This window comes from Aotus nancymaae, unplaced genomic scaffold (assembly GCF_030222135.1).
Source record: "Aotus nancymaae isolate 86718 unplaced genomic scaffold, 86718_ANA_hifiasm-v0.15.2.pri h1tg000048l, whole genome shotgun sequence".
Lineage (NCBI taxonomy): Eukaryota > Metazoa > Chordata > Mammalia > Primates > Aotidae > Aotus > Aotus nancymaae.
The window spans coordinates 6,436,778-6,449,677 of NW_026988462.1; the positions used below are offsets into that span (position 1 = coordinate 6,436,778).

At 41.8% G+C, this 12,900-nt stretch overlaps 1 pseudogene; it reads right to left on the minus strand.

Moving 5' to 3' along the window:
• Positions 1 to 1,079: 1,079 nt before the first annotated feature.
• Positions 1,080 to 2,928, minus strand: LOC105721538 (ATP-binding cassette sub-family F member 2-like; annotated as a pseudogene).
• Positions 2,929 to 12,900: the final 9,972 nt, after the last annotated feature.

Consider the following 12,900-nt stretch of genomic DNA (forward strand, 5'->3'; position numbering starts at 1 on the left):
CGCAATGACTCATGCCTGTAATCCCAGCATTTTGGGAGGCTGAGGAGGGCGGATCACAAGGTCAAGAGTTCAAGACCAGCCTGGCCAACATAATGAAACCCTGTCTCTACTAAAAATACAAAAATTAGCTTGGTGTGGTGGTGCACCCCTGTAGTCCCAGCTGCTCAGGAGGTTGAAGCAGGAGAATCACTTGATCCCGGGAGGCAGAGGTTGCAGTAAGCCGAGGTGGCATCACTATGCTCCAGCCTGGCAACCCAGCAAGACTCCGTCTCAAAAACAAAACAAACAAAACAAAACAAAACAAAACAACCCTGTATGTTCTCCCTCATAAGTGGGTGTTGAACAAGGAGAACACATGGACACAGGGAGGGTAACATCACACACAGGGACCTGTCAGGGGATAGGGGACTGGGGGAGAGATAGCAGGGGTGTGGGGGATAGGGGAGGGATAGCTTTAGGAGAAATACCTAATGCAGATGATGGGGTGATGGATACAGCAAGCCACCATGGCACATGTATACCTATATAACAAACCTACACATTTTGCACATTGTACCCCAGAACTTAAAGTGTAACAATAACAAAAAAGTTACATTGTTAAACAAGTAATTAAAAACTGACCAGGACTAAGGTCCTGGTCCAGAACTGCAAACCAGAAGCCAAAAGGAATGGGAGCCGTGGGCTGGGGGGTATTCCACCAACATTACTAAAACCCAGAAAACGAGGATCCTAAGCTCCTCTGCAGGCCAAATCCAGGGCTTGGGCCCTTGAGCTAAACCACAGGTGCCTCTGACTGCATCACACTCAGAGTAAGGTAACCAGCAAGGGGCTGGAAGGAACGGCCAGCCGAGTCCAGACATAGACAGACGTAACTGGAAGGAGGACAGGAAACAGACAGGTACTGTCCAGCTGTAGATAAAAGAGTGCAGCTAAGGCAGGTTGAGGGGCAGGGGAGAGGCTGGGGAGCCATATTATAGCAATACAGGAGTGTAGCCCCAGGGTCCTGCCCTGAGTGACTGGCCAGGGTAGCAGCTGTTAGTTCCCAGATGGAGCTCCTGACCTGAACCCAGGTAGACGGCTTACATGTTGTGGGTCCTCTTGGTGAGCTTGGGCTCCTTATCCATCAGTTTGGATTTGAGGTGGTCTTTGTAAGCCAGGATGTCTCCAGTCCTCTTGGTGATTGTCTGCTTCTCACAGACCCAAATTTCCTGTGCAACTTGCTAAATGAGTCTGAAGTCATGGCTGACCAGCATCATACCACCCTCAAACTCATTGATGAAATTTGCCAGAGCATCGATGGTCTCAATATCCAGATGATTGGTGGGTTCATCCAGGAAGAGCATGTGGGGGTTCTGCCAGGCCAGCCAGGCTAGACACACTCAGCACTTCTGCCCATCTGACAAGTTCTGGATTGGGCTCACCTGTTGTTTCCCAGTGACATCATATCGCCCAATGATCTTCCTCATTTCTTCTTGTTCCTTGATCTCTGGGTAGCACTTCGTCATGTACTCCAAAGGCAAGAGGTCTAAGTCCAGCTGCTCTTGTAAATTCTGATGGTAACACCCTATCTTGACATGAGTGTTTTTGGATCATGCCATCTGTGGGCAGTAGCTCTCCAGTTAGCAGCTTCAGAAGAGTTGACTTCCCTGCTCCATTGTCCCTACCAAAGCCACTCGTGTATCAAGGTCAATTCCAAATTCTAGATTATTGTAGGTGCAAGACCCATCTTTTGTATACTTGAAGTTCACAATTTGCACCATAATGATGGGTGGAGGTCTCTTGCCACATGGTGGGAAATAAAATGACAGTGTCTTGTTGCTCATGACCGTGTCAGTCCTGATGCCATCATTTTCTTTTCCTTGCTTTGGGCCTGCCGGGCCAGCTTGGCACTGCCATGACCAAACCTCGAATTGTAGTTCTTCATGTGTGCAATCTGATCTTGTTCCCAGTGAAACCTCTTCATCTGGTTCTCCTCCAGCTCTAGCTGTGTCTTCACATACTGATCATAATTACTCGTATAATACTTCAGTTTCTTGTTGTGCATGTGAATGATGTTGGTACAGACTCCATCCAGAAAATCCTGGGAATGGGAGAGGAGGACCAAGATGTGCTTAAAAGTTTTTAGTTCTTCTTCCAACCACATGCAAACATCTGGGTCCATGTGGTGGACTCATCAAGGAGCAGCACGAAGCACCGAATAGAGGGCTCTGGCAAAGGCAACCCTCATCCTCCAGACCCCACTGAAGTCTTTTAGCTACTTGTGCCACAAGGCAGGTGTGAAACCCAGTCCATGCAAGATCTGCGAGGCCCTCATCTCTGCCTTGTTGGCATCCAGCTCCTCCAGGCGCTCGTAGAGCTCCATGAGCTTCTCATGCTCTGCATCCTCATGAACCAGCAGTTCTGCCTCCCTTTCCAGTATGGCTTGCTCTGTTTTGACTTTCATCACACACTGCAAAGGTGTGTGTCATTAGGGGACATCTCTTGAGTTAGATGGTAGATGTCCACGTGCTCAGGGATGGGCACTTCATGTTTCCCAATAGCAGAGAGCCCCACAGACATTCCAATTCCATTTAAGCCAATGAGGCCATAACAATGGCCTGAATTTAATTTCAGTTTGGTGTCATTGAGCAGCTCTTGACCTTAAGGTGAGTGAGAGGTTGATAATATGATCATCAGTACTGTTGGGGTAAGAGGCCAGGCCACCAGTGAGGCTCGAGCAGCAGCTTTCTTCATCTCAAAGTCCTCTAGCTCCTTGGTCAGCAAATCCACTTCTGTGGTCTCTCTGCCACTGGCCTCAGTTTTCTCCTCTGCCACCTGTGGTTCTGTGAGAGAATCTCCACTTTCTTCATGTCCTTTTCTGGGCTGCTGTCAAGCTTTGGCAGCCTCCTTCTTTTTGGCTGCCTTCTTCTTGGCCAGATTGGAGGGCATGATGATGACACACAGGGGTAGGTTACTGTTCTTCCAGGGAGCTGGGCCTCTGTTGCAACCTAATTGTGTTTCTGTTTAAAGACATCTTATTTAATATATGTAATTCATATTGTTGATTCATTAACTTTCAACTTACCACCACAAACACTGTAACATGCCTGAATGAAGCCTATCTAACACACACATTTTCTCTGTAAGACACCTCATGGACTCCTTGGCTGTAGGAACAGTACACAGCACTTCAGCAATACATTTTGTCAGGGAGGGGGCTTTGTAAACAGCAAAATCAACAGGAAGCACAAAAATGAGAAAAAGATGTCATTAAATAGACTGTGAAAAGAACACTAGTTTTAGTATGAGAGTTGAAATGAGAAGGCAGAGCATCACCTTGTTAAATCTCAGCTAGAATGTGGACATCAAATGACTTAAATATTTCACTGTTCTGTGCATATGCATGTCTGCAAATCACTGTGAAAATGAATTTTAGTGAGTAGGTGAGTTAGCAAATATGAAATAGATAAGTAATGAATTACAAAAACACCAGTACTATATTTAATTCCTATATTTAACGAAGTCTTTCAAACCACCAGATTTTGGCCTCTTTGTGGAAAAAAAAATCAAATGAAAGTGAGATGGTAAATAGTATGAAGTGAGTTGGTGGCATGGCACACTTATTCCATATAATTCCTATAAGAATAAGTAAGGAACAGCAAACTTTTCCTCTATCATCTTAGGCTTAGTGGCTGGGCCTATGAACTAAACTGATAAAAGTCTGGTTAAAATAAGAAAATAAAACCCAGAGTCTATTTACACACGGAATATGTAGGACATGAGGGAGAACTCACTGATGAGTAACTCAAAGGGGTGGTTAGAATTGGGAGCTTATATACCATCCTAACAGAGGGTGATAAATTGTGGAGACCTCACTAAAAAAAGGGGAATTGAGGCTCCTAGGGGAGGTAAACTGTGGGAAGGTGACTAAAAATATATAGTAGATAAGAGTTGTTTGGCAAGATTGTTATGCAAATAACAATTTTCTCTTCCTTCTGGTAAGAAAGATGTGACTACCTTTACAAATAAAAATTTATGTCACCTTTACAGTGGGAAATTTATGCCTTGCTTTTAGACAAAACCGGGGAAGAAGAAAAATTCCTCTTATGTCTGATGTTTCTCGATTGTCTTCAGTTCAAAATAATTCTTATGTGAAAGTGGCATATTTTGGGGTGGCACATTCTGATCACCTTTAGATAAAATTTACAATTACCATGGCAGGACAGATAAGCGTGTCTTTGTTGTTGTTGCTTTTGCTGTTATAACAACTGTTAACAGATCATTCAATACAATGATGCAAACTAAGACATGGGTAAATTTTTCACAGAGGTGAGAAGTATATACAACAGTATAAAAGACTATTCCAGAGTTAATTCTTATTTTTTGTCTTGGATTTTAATAAACGCAGCAGGAAAAAATGTCCTGGGTCAATGGTCTGAATAGATAGAATGTTTACCTGAGATGCTTATCTGTTAAACTCTCAGGATTTGCTAGTAAGTAGTTAGTAGGGACTCTAAGTCCTAGTTTGAAAATGGGGATTAGCAAGTAGGTTAATGATTTAGGTACTCATGTTCATGGTGATTTTAAGAAAGGGGTTACAAACTGGTTTTGGGGGAGGAGATTTTTGCTCTTAGACCTGTTTTCTTTACCAGTGGTGTGCTGAATGAATGTCTTGGAATTGCACAGGAATCCCTTTAGGTGGAGCTGGCTCATGCTGCTTAGTCACATCCAGCACCTTCCTTATTGCCTCACACTTTGCAGTTGCTGTAGTTGCATTACCTGCTTGGTCAACAAGACAGTGCTGCAGACCATGCTCAGAAGCTGCTAGGCTAAGTAATAACTGCACAGTAGCAAGAGCCCTTTGCCCTAGCACTGGCGCCTTGCATCATCACTCTTTCTTCACCTCTGCCAAAGGGAGAAATTTGCTTTACAAATTTGCAAAAAAAAAAAAAGGTGGTGTGTGTGTGTGTGTGTGTGTGTGTGTGTTTCCCTGCATCACTCACAGTCTTCACTCTTTCTTGAGTTTTTTTTCCACATCATTTGGATCTCCCTAATTTGAATGAAGGAAAGACTTCTTACTAATAGCAATAAGGCACATTCATGGGGAAGTCAGATGCCTGAGGATTTAGGGGTACTTAACTCTTTTCCCTTTTTCATGCTTTACAACTATGATTAAGTCAGTGCAGACCACCCATCACCATTTCTTATTGCTTAATTAAGAAACATCTGAGAATTTTCTCCCTATTAGTTTCAGGCAGATTAGACGGAAAAAATATTTTAACAGATGCTAAAGAATCTTTCCAATGATTTGAAGATTAGCAGAGCGCCTTTTATAGAGCTCCCAAAATGTTCCCTGACTGATTCTGCCAGAATTGAAAAAAATTTAGTGGCTGAGTACTTAATGAAAAGCCAAGATGCTTTGACAAAGAATTCCTGGGAAACTATTACTATAGCTCCAAAGAGTTATTGCAAATTAAATTTTATTCTTGTCCTTTATGATCTATATCAGGCAGTAGGTGTAACATTATGACTGAAATATTCTTGTCTTACACTGTTGTTAATAAAAGCACTCATTCATTAATATATGTGTACCAGCAGGAAATAGGAAATGGTGTGCTCCAGTTGAAAAGCCAGATATTGTATTGTCAACTTTGTAGGCAAAAGGCAGGGTAAATACAATTAGAGTTCGGGGACAGGGTAATTACTGTCTCCATCTGGTAACACATTCTTTATCTGAACTCAACCGTCTTATGGGTTTTAAGTGCTTATGGGGCATCTTGCTAAGCAACCTAATAGAGGATTACTTTTTAAATGTTACCTTGAAAGCTTTTCAGGATTGCCTTTGTCTAATAACACAATATCACATCTGGCATGATTGCCATCGCTGTAAAGCAAAATCTTTTAGTAGTGTTTATTAAGTACTTCCCAAAGATGCGTAATCACCAACATGAGTTGGTGTTAATAGAGAGTTATTAGTCAGCTCAGTCTTCAATATTTGTGGAAAAGCAGGCTCAGCAAGAAATGCATAATGAATGTAAAGCAAATACAAAATACAACATCCCTGCGGTCTGACTCCTTTCCCCGATGGATGGGAACATCGCATTTCACAGTCTAGCTGCTTGGTAATTTCTGAACACTGTCTCTAAAATATTTGGCATGAAATATCATGAGCTAAACAAGCACGAAGAACACAGCAGCTAAAGGGAGCCTTATGGGGAGAAATGGTATTTACTTTAATGACCATGGCTTAGGAAATTGCCATATTCCATACTGGGTTAATAAAGGCTTAGGGCAAAGTGGGGAGTGAGTGGCAGCCGTGCTGGCTGAGAGCGTGGAGGAAATGTCAAGTACCTTCTCATTGTCACTAGAACATCAGAACTCTCTACTCCCCTCTGCTCCTTCCCTGAGCCTCAGAGCCCAGAGCAGGGCTGGGTAAGAAAAAAATTGTGATTACAGTAATTCAGCAGCTGGGAAGATATTTTCTGACAGTTCTGCAGATAATGAAGTGCTGTACACAGGGTAATAAGCAGAGAGAGTATGATTATAAACTATAATTCAGTCAAGAGGTTAGATGATCTCATAAACAGTCAGCACAAAGTCACTGTGGTTTGTCTTGATATTATCAGGACCTTAAGATTGAACAAGAACTTTGCTCCTCAGTATTTTGCCGTGTTTGTTCCTTTGGTGTATGGAGTGGGGGTGGGAACCGGGTCTCCATTTGCTCAATTATCCTAACACATATATATTTTTGTGCATATACATATGACTTCATGTATATCCTCTCAGAGCTATGCATTCTCCCCAGACCCCAGGGCACATACAAGAAACACAATTTTTAAAATCTTGGCAGAGTAAAAGCATGTATAAAAATGAGATGATCATTGATTATTTTTCATGCACTTTGTTTGCAGTGGAGCCCACACTGGATCATTATTTCCAAAAGGTAACTTCTCTCCTTCCTTTATGCTACTGCAGAGCAGGGAATACTTGTCTCTATTCATTCTGAACAGGGAACCTCTTCAGGTAACCACAGTGTGTTTTCAGCTTTGGCGACGTCAGCATTTTCCTATCTGCTAATTTCTAGCTGTGTGGGACCTTGAGATAGTCATTTAACTTACCTGTGCTTCGATTTCCTTACCTGTCTAATTAGGACAACAACAGTACCTGCTATTTTTTTTTTAGAATGTTTTATTTTTAGAATAAGGTGAATTAATACATGGCAAGGGTTTAGAATAGTTCCTAGGCATTCTTATTGATAGTGTTGCTTTTGTTATTAAAATTTGGTAGGTGGCGTTATTTTCTCCTTGAGCAGAGAGAGTATGTCTTGATCAATTATATATCTTTCCAAACATATATCATAATGCAGGGCACAATAATATATGAATTGCATTTAGATCTTTGACTAGATTTTTAAAGTCTTGGGTAATATTTAAAATCCTAGTAGAAATCCTTGTCTCCACCCTGCAGACAATGCAAGTGTACACATTTGTGCCCAACTGATCTTTAAAGAATACCTTTAGGAATAGGTAATCTTGCAAAAGAAAGCCTATAGTATCCTTTGAAGGGCTGTGTGATTTAATCAAAGGATGTGTTCCTTTTTTCCAGTGGCTGTCAATCTAAGAAGTACCTTTTTACATGTCGGGTATCGGTAGGTGGTACTTTTAATATCACACTTTGTTCTCCTTGGAACGCATCCTCTCAGATGGTAAGTGGAACAGCACAAGGATCTCATAAATCCAATGTAGGAATCATTGGAAGGTATTGCAAGTAGTTTTATTAGGAGTAATAACTGAATTAGTAAAATGTGTGAATGCCTTTCTGTAAGTTGGAGTGGATTCGTTATTAGTTTTGTGGTAATTTCATACTCATCACTTCCTTGCATTCTGGTATGCTCATCTGAGTGGGAGATAAAGGGGTGGGGTTACATTTAGTGCAATTTAATGTAAAAAAAAAAAATTATTGGTACTACCTGATGTGACTATCACGTGTCCTGTGGTATGGATGGCCAACCCAGAAACAGCGTTAAAGAAATTGATCATATATGTGAGTCAAAACCAAAAGAAAATGTTAGCAGATCATTTTCAACTTATCGACAACTTAGAACAATTTAGCTGAAGTTGCGGTGGGACTGCTAAGATTGGCAGGTAAAGAAAACAAGCCTCCAATTACAACCCTCTAGCAGCAGCAAATGGAGACAAAATACGACTTCTGGGGTGGCACCCATTTTCAGTGGTTTTGTTCACTGACATATCCACAAAATTGCTGAAAAGCAGAAGGGGTCAACCACCGGGGATCAAGTTCCAAGTGGGGCTTATTTTGAGATGAAAGCAGGCTAGCGTTCAGAGCTGGGCATTTGTGAACTGGGATTATCTGGCATACTTGGTAACGTCTAAGTTGTTTTTGAATTTTTGATTCTGATTCCAGATGTTTTTCAACATAACAAGTAGGCAGGGAGATTTAAATAGGAAAGTCGCCGGTGAATAGCATTACCCATTACTTTCTTCAGCGGGGTGGGTGTTTTGAAAAATTATTAGGTGTCATATACGTTAGAGTGTAAATTGATTATGTGAATAATCATTATTTATGCCTAGGGTGACCATATAATTTATCATTCATGGCAGGGGCACCGTGGAGAGTGAATGGGGTGCTGTTAATAATAACGCTGGGACGACAGACATAATAGGGACTGTCTGAGACAATTTGGGACATGTGGACTTTGTATTTACACGTAGTGAGTAAAGAAGAGTATTCATTCAACATACCAGAGTTCCTATGTAATTTCTTTTTAAGTTTTCCATTAAGTGCCATTATTTTATATTCTGTAGAGAGCCTTCCCTTTCTATGACAGGAGACTTTTACAGTAGAGGTTCAGAAATGGTCAAATGAATAGAGGCAATTTATCATATGGGTCAGTAGTACTGGATTTTGGTTTTTCCCTCTTTTTTCATTTTGCTCCTCCCGCCCCCACCCCCGTGCCATTCCACAGCACTCCTTACTTGTTCATGAGGTACAAATGGGAAAGATCAAAGGCTTGCCCCAGAGGAAGGAAGATTTCAGGTGTGGGGGAAATCTCTGTTATTCTTCCCTAAAGAAAGCCCTTTTGCTTGCCGATTTCTCCTGGCTCATGCTCTCTGTCCAATAACGCATTACTCAATGTAAAGTTTTTCCTTTTCCATAAAAAGAAAAAAACCTCTTAAGCTCAAACACAAGCACAATCACAGAACCCAGGCTCAGCTGTATAAAAATAGCCTTCATGAGCTAATTCGTATGCAATGGTTCAAACAGACAAAACCAATATAATCATTCCTGTGACACTAACAAGATTTTCATAAAACTGTTTGAGTGAAATTTCTTGGGCCTAATATAATTTCGGGAATTCTAATTTTTTTTTTTTTTTGCCACAGGAACTCAGTATATAATAGCTCACAATATATGATTCAGAAGCGGAGATAAATCAGAGACTGTTGGGGTATCATTCTACCAGGCTCAGCATGAGAACTAGTGACTGGGTCCCTGCAGCTGAACTACTGGGCTGGTTCCATAATCTAGTAAGAGATTGATAGGAATAAGAATGATATACATTCAGGTCCTTACAGTTTGGGTGGGCTGGAGGTAAGGGAGAGAAGAAGAAGAAAGGGAGCAAATAAACAAAAATAAGGTGAGAAGATCTTGGCTCTACTGTGTAGCTTCGCTGATCTGTACCATAAGGACAGTAGCTCCTGCCTACTTCATGGAGACGTAGTGAAGATTATGAAAGAAAATGAATTTGAAAGCTCCCTTTAGGATGAAATGCTTTATGCAAATATAAGGCAAGTTATATCAAGAAACAGAAATAGACCAGGCACAGTGCCTCAAGCCTGTAATCCCAGCACTTCAGGAGGCCTAGGCGGGTGGATCACGAGGTCAAGAGATCGAGACCATCCTGGCCAACATGGTGAAACCCTGTCTCTTCTAAAAATAAAAAAATTAGCTGGGCGTGGTGCCACATGCCTGTAATCGCAGCTACTCGGGAGGCTGAGGTAGGAGAATTGCTTGAACCCAGGAGGCAGAGGTTTCAGTGAGCCGATATCATGCCACTGCACTCCAGCCTGGCAACAAAGTGAGACTCTGTCTTTAAAAAAAAGAAAAGAAACAGTAACAAACAGAGCTTTGTTACAAACTTCTCCCTAATGTGATCGTCACTTTTCTGAAAAGTCTAGCGCAGGGTCCTCAACCCACTGGCCATAGACTGGTACTAGTTAATCTGTGGCCTGTTAGGAACCCGGCCGCACAGCAGGAGGTGAGTGGCAGGTGAGTGAGCATTACCACCTGAGCTCTGCCTTCTGTCAGATCAGCGATGGCATTAGATTCTCACGGGAGCGCAAACCCTGTTGTGAACTGCACAAGTGAAGGATTTAGGCTGCACACTCCTTAGGAGAATCTAATGCCTGATGATCTGTCAGTGTCTCCCATCACCCCCAGATGGGACTGTCTCCTTGCAGGAAAACAAGCTCAGGGCTCTCAGATTCTACATTATGGTGAGTATAATTATTTCATTATATATTATAATGTAATAATAATAGAAATAAAGTGCACAATAAATGTAACGCACGTGAATAATCCTGAAACCATTACCACTCTAACCCTGGTTTGTGGAAAGATTGTCTTCCATGAAACTGCTCCCTGGTGCCAAAAAGGTTGGGGACTGCTCATGTACAGAACGCTTTAAAGACAGACAGAAGCTGTGCTCAATATCCCTGATTCTCTCAGGCAAGGACAGCAACGGCCCATGCCTTTTAAGCAAGCATGAGGTGGAAAACAAGCTTTAATTCCAGGAATCAGAAAGGCATAGGGGGTCCCTATACTGCCGTCTTTATTTTAACTAAGAAAGCCCTTACGAAGACTGATTGGGCTGGGTGTTTGATGTCATGGTAATTTATAAGATGTTTTTAACAGTCAATTTAGTGTACAAAGCAGCCAAACGAGTTATCTGAGTTGGCTAATTGTTGAGCAGTTCTGATTTATATTTTAGGTCCACTCGACCATCAGAATAGATAAATTAGAGACAATGCTAATATCCAGGAGAGTCATTGGAAGTTGGCCTAAGCTTTGTGAATTTGACATCTAAGTTGCTTCCTGTGAATATGATGTCTAAGCCAAGTTGACAAAGAAGGGAAAGCGGGCTTGATGCGTGTTTCTGTCCTAGGGATCATGCTTTGCTTCAAGGTGGCTGCAAGCTCAAAAGTATATAAGACCCTAGAATCCCCAGTCATTTATTTACTTAGGATTTTAATTTTGAAAAAAATTTAAGAACTGAAGCAACTAAATGCTACTCCATCTCAGAATTAAAATTTCACATATATCCTTTATGCCAATAGAAGTCTCTGGATCCTGTTTTCACACTTGTTGCCAATTTGCAAACTTGTTGTTAATACTCAGAGCATGCTTGGATAATTGAATTGAATTTGAAATGACAAAAACAAACATTCTTATATATTGATACCTTCATTTTTCTGTCCAGTTCTTCAGATCTGGGTTCATATCATGATCTTCTTAGTGTGACTAAGTGAGTTACTAATTTCACTGTGTCTCATTTTATTCCATATAAAATGGGCATTATTCTCTTTATATCATGGAGGTGCTATAAAGATGAAATGCAGCTGGGCACGGTGGCTCACGCCTATAATCTTAGCACTTTGGGAGGCTGAGGTGGGTGGATCACCTGAGGTCAGGAGTTCGAGACCAGCCTGGCCAACATGGTGAAACCCTGTCTCTACTAAAAATACAAAAAAAAATTAGACGGGTGTGGTGGTGGGCACCTGTAATCCCAGCTACTCGGGAGGCTGAGACAGGAGAATCGCTTGAATCTGGGAGGCAGAGGTTGCAGTGAGCTGAGATCATGCCATTGCACTCCAGCCTGGGTGACAGAGCGAGACTTCACCTCAAAAAAAAAAAAAAGGTTAAATTCATAGAGATCTTGGCATAGTTCCTTGCAAAAACATGCTTTAAAATGTTAGTGAGTGCGACCTGCAGGCTGCTGTGTCCCACTAGGGCTCTGGCTTCACCAGGGAATAAAACCTTAGCTTTGGCCATTAGGCTTAACATGGCTGCCCCAATTTTAGCATCTTTCTCTTGCACCCAGAATCCTGTCTGGCATGGGATAATTTCCCATTACATATCTTTTGAGAAAAATGGATAATTGCGAAAGTCAGTTCTTCAACCATCTCACCACTCAGCACCTCACTGCAGTCACGCTGAAGTACAGGTCATTCCTGGACTGAGATCTCTGCATTTGCACGTTCTCTGCCCGGAAATTTCCACCCCCAGGTCTGCTCTTGTTTGTCTCCTGCCATTCGTCATAGCTCCATCGCCCCAGGCTCTCCTGGACCACTGACCTCAAGGAGAGTTTCCTTCCTGGTCGCTATCCCATTTCCTGTTTTATTCCTTCATGGCGCCTGTCACTTTCTGAATCTTCACTTATTGGCTTACATGTTGTCTGTCTCTTCCTCACTACAGGGAGAGGGAGGAAATTTTAGTGTCTTGCTCTTGCACCCAGAATCATGTTTGGCATGGGATGATTTCTCATTATGTATCTTTTGAAAAAGTGAGTAATTGCTAAGGTCGGTAATATTTTTAATTAAAAAAAATCCACAGATGCTTGTTCTTATTGAAAGGAAGATGCCTTTATTCAAGGTAAATATTCTTCTGCTCTCTTGAATCCAGTTTGTAATCCTTCTCTCTCCTCTCCAAACTTGAACATTCACAGGGTAAAAGTTCCATTTTCCCATTTTCTTGTTTTGCTTTATGCTTCAAGGTGTAAATGAGCTTGTGCTCCTTAAGCAGGCTATAAAGGCAGGCATCTAATTCCTCCTGGCTTTGCTGCGTGCCCTATTTATAAGCCAGCAAAATATGTTTGGCCCCATGTTTACACCAGCAAATAAA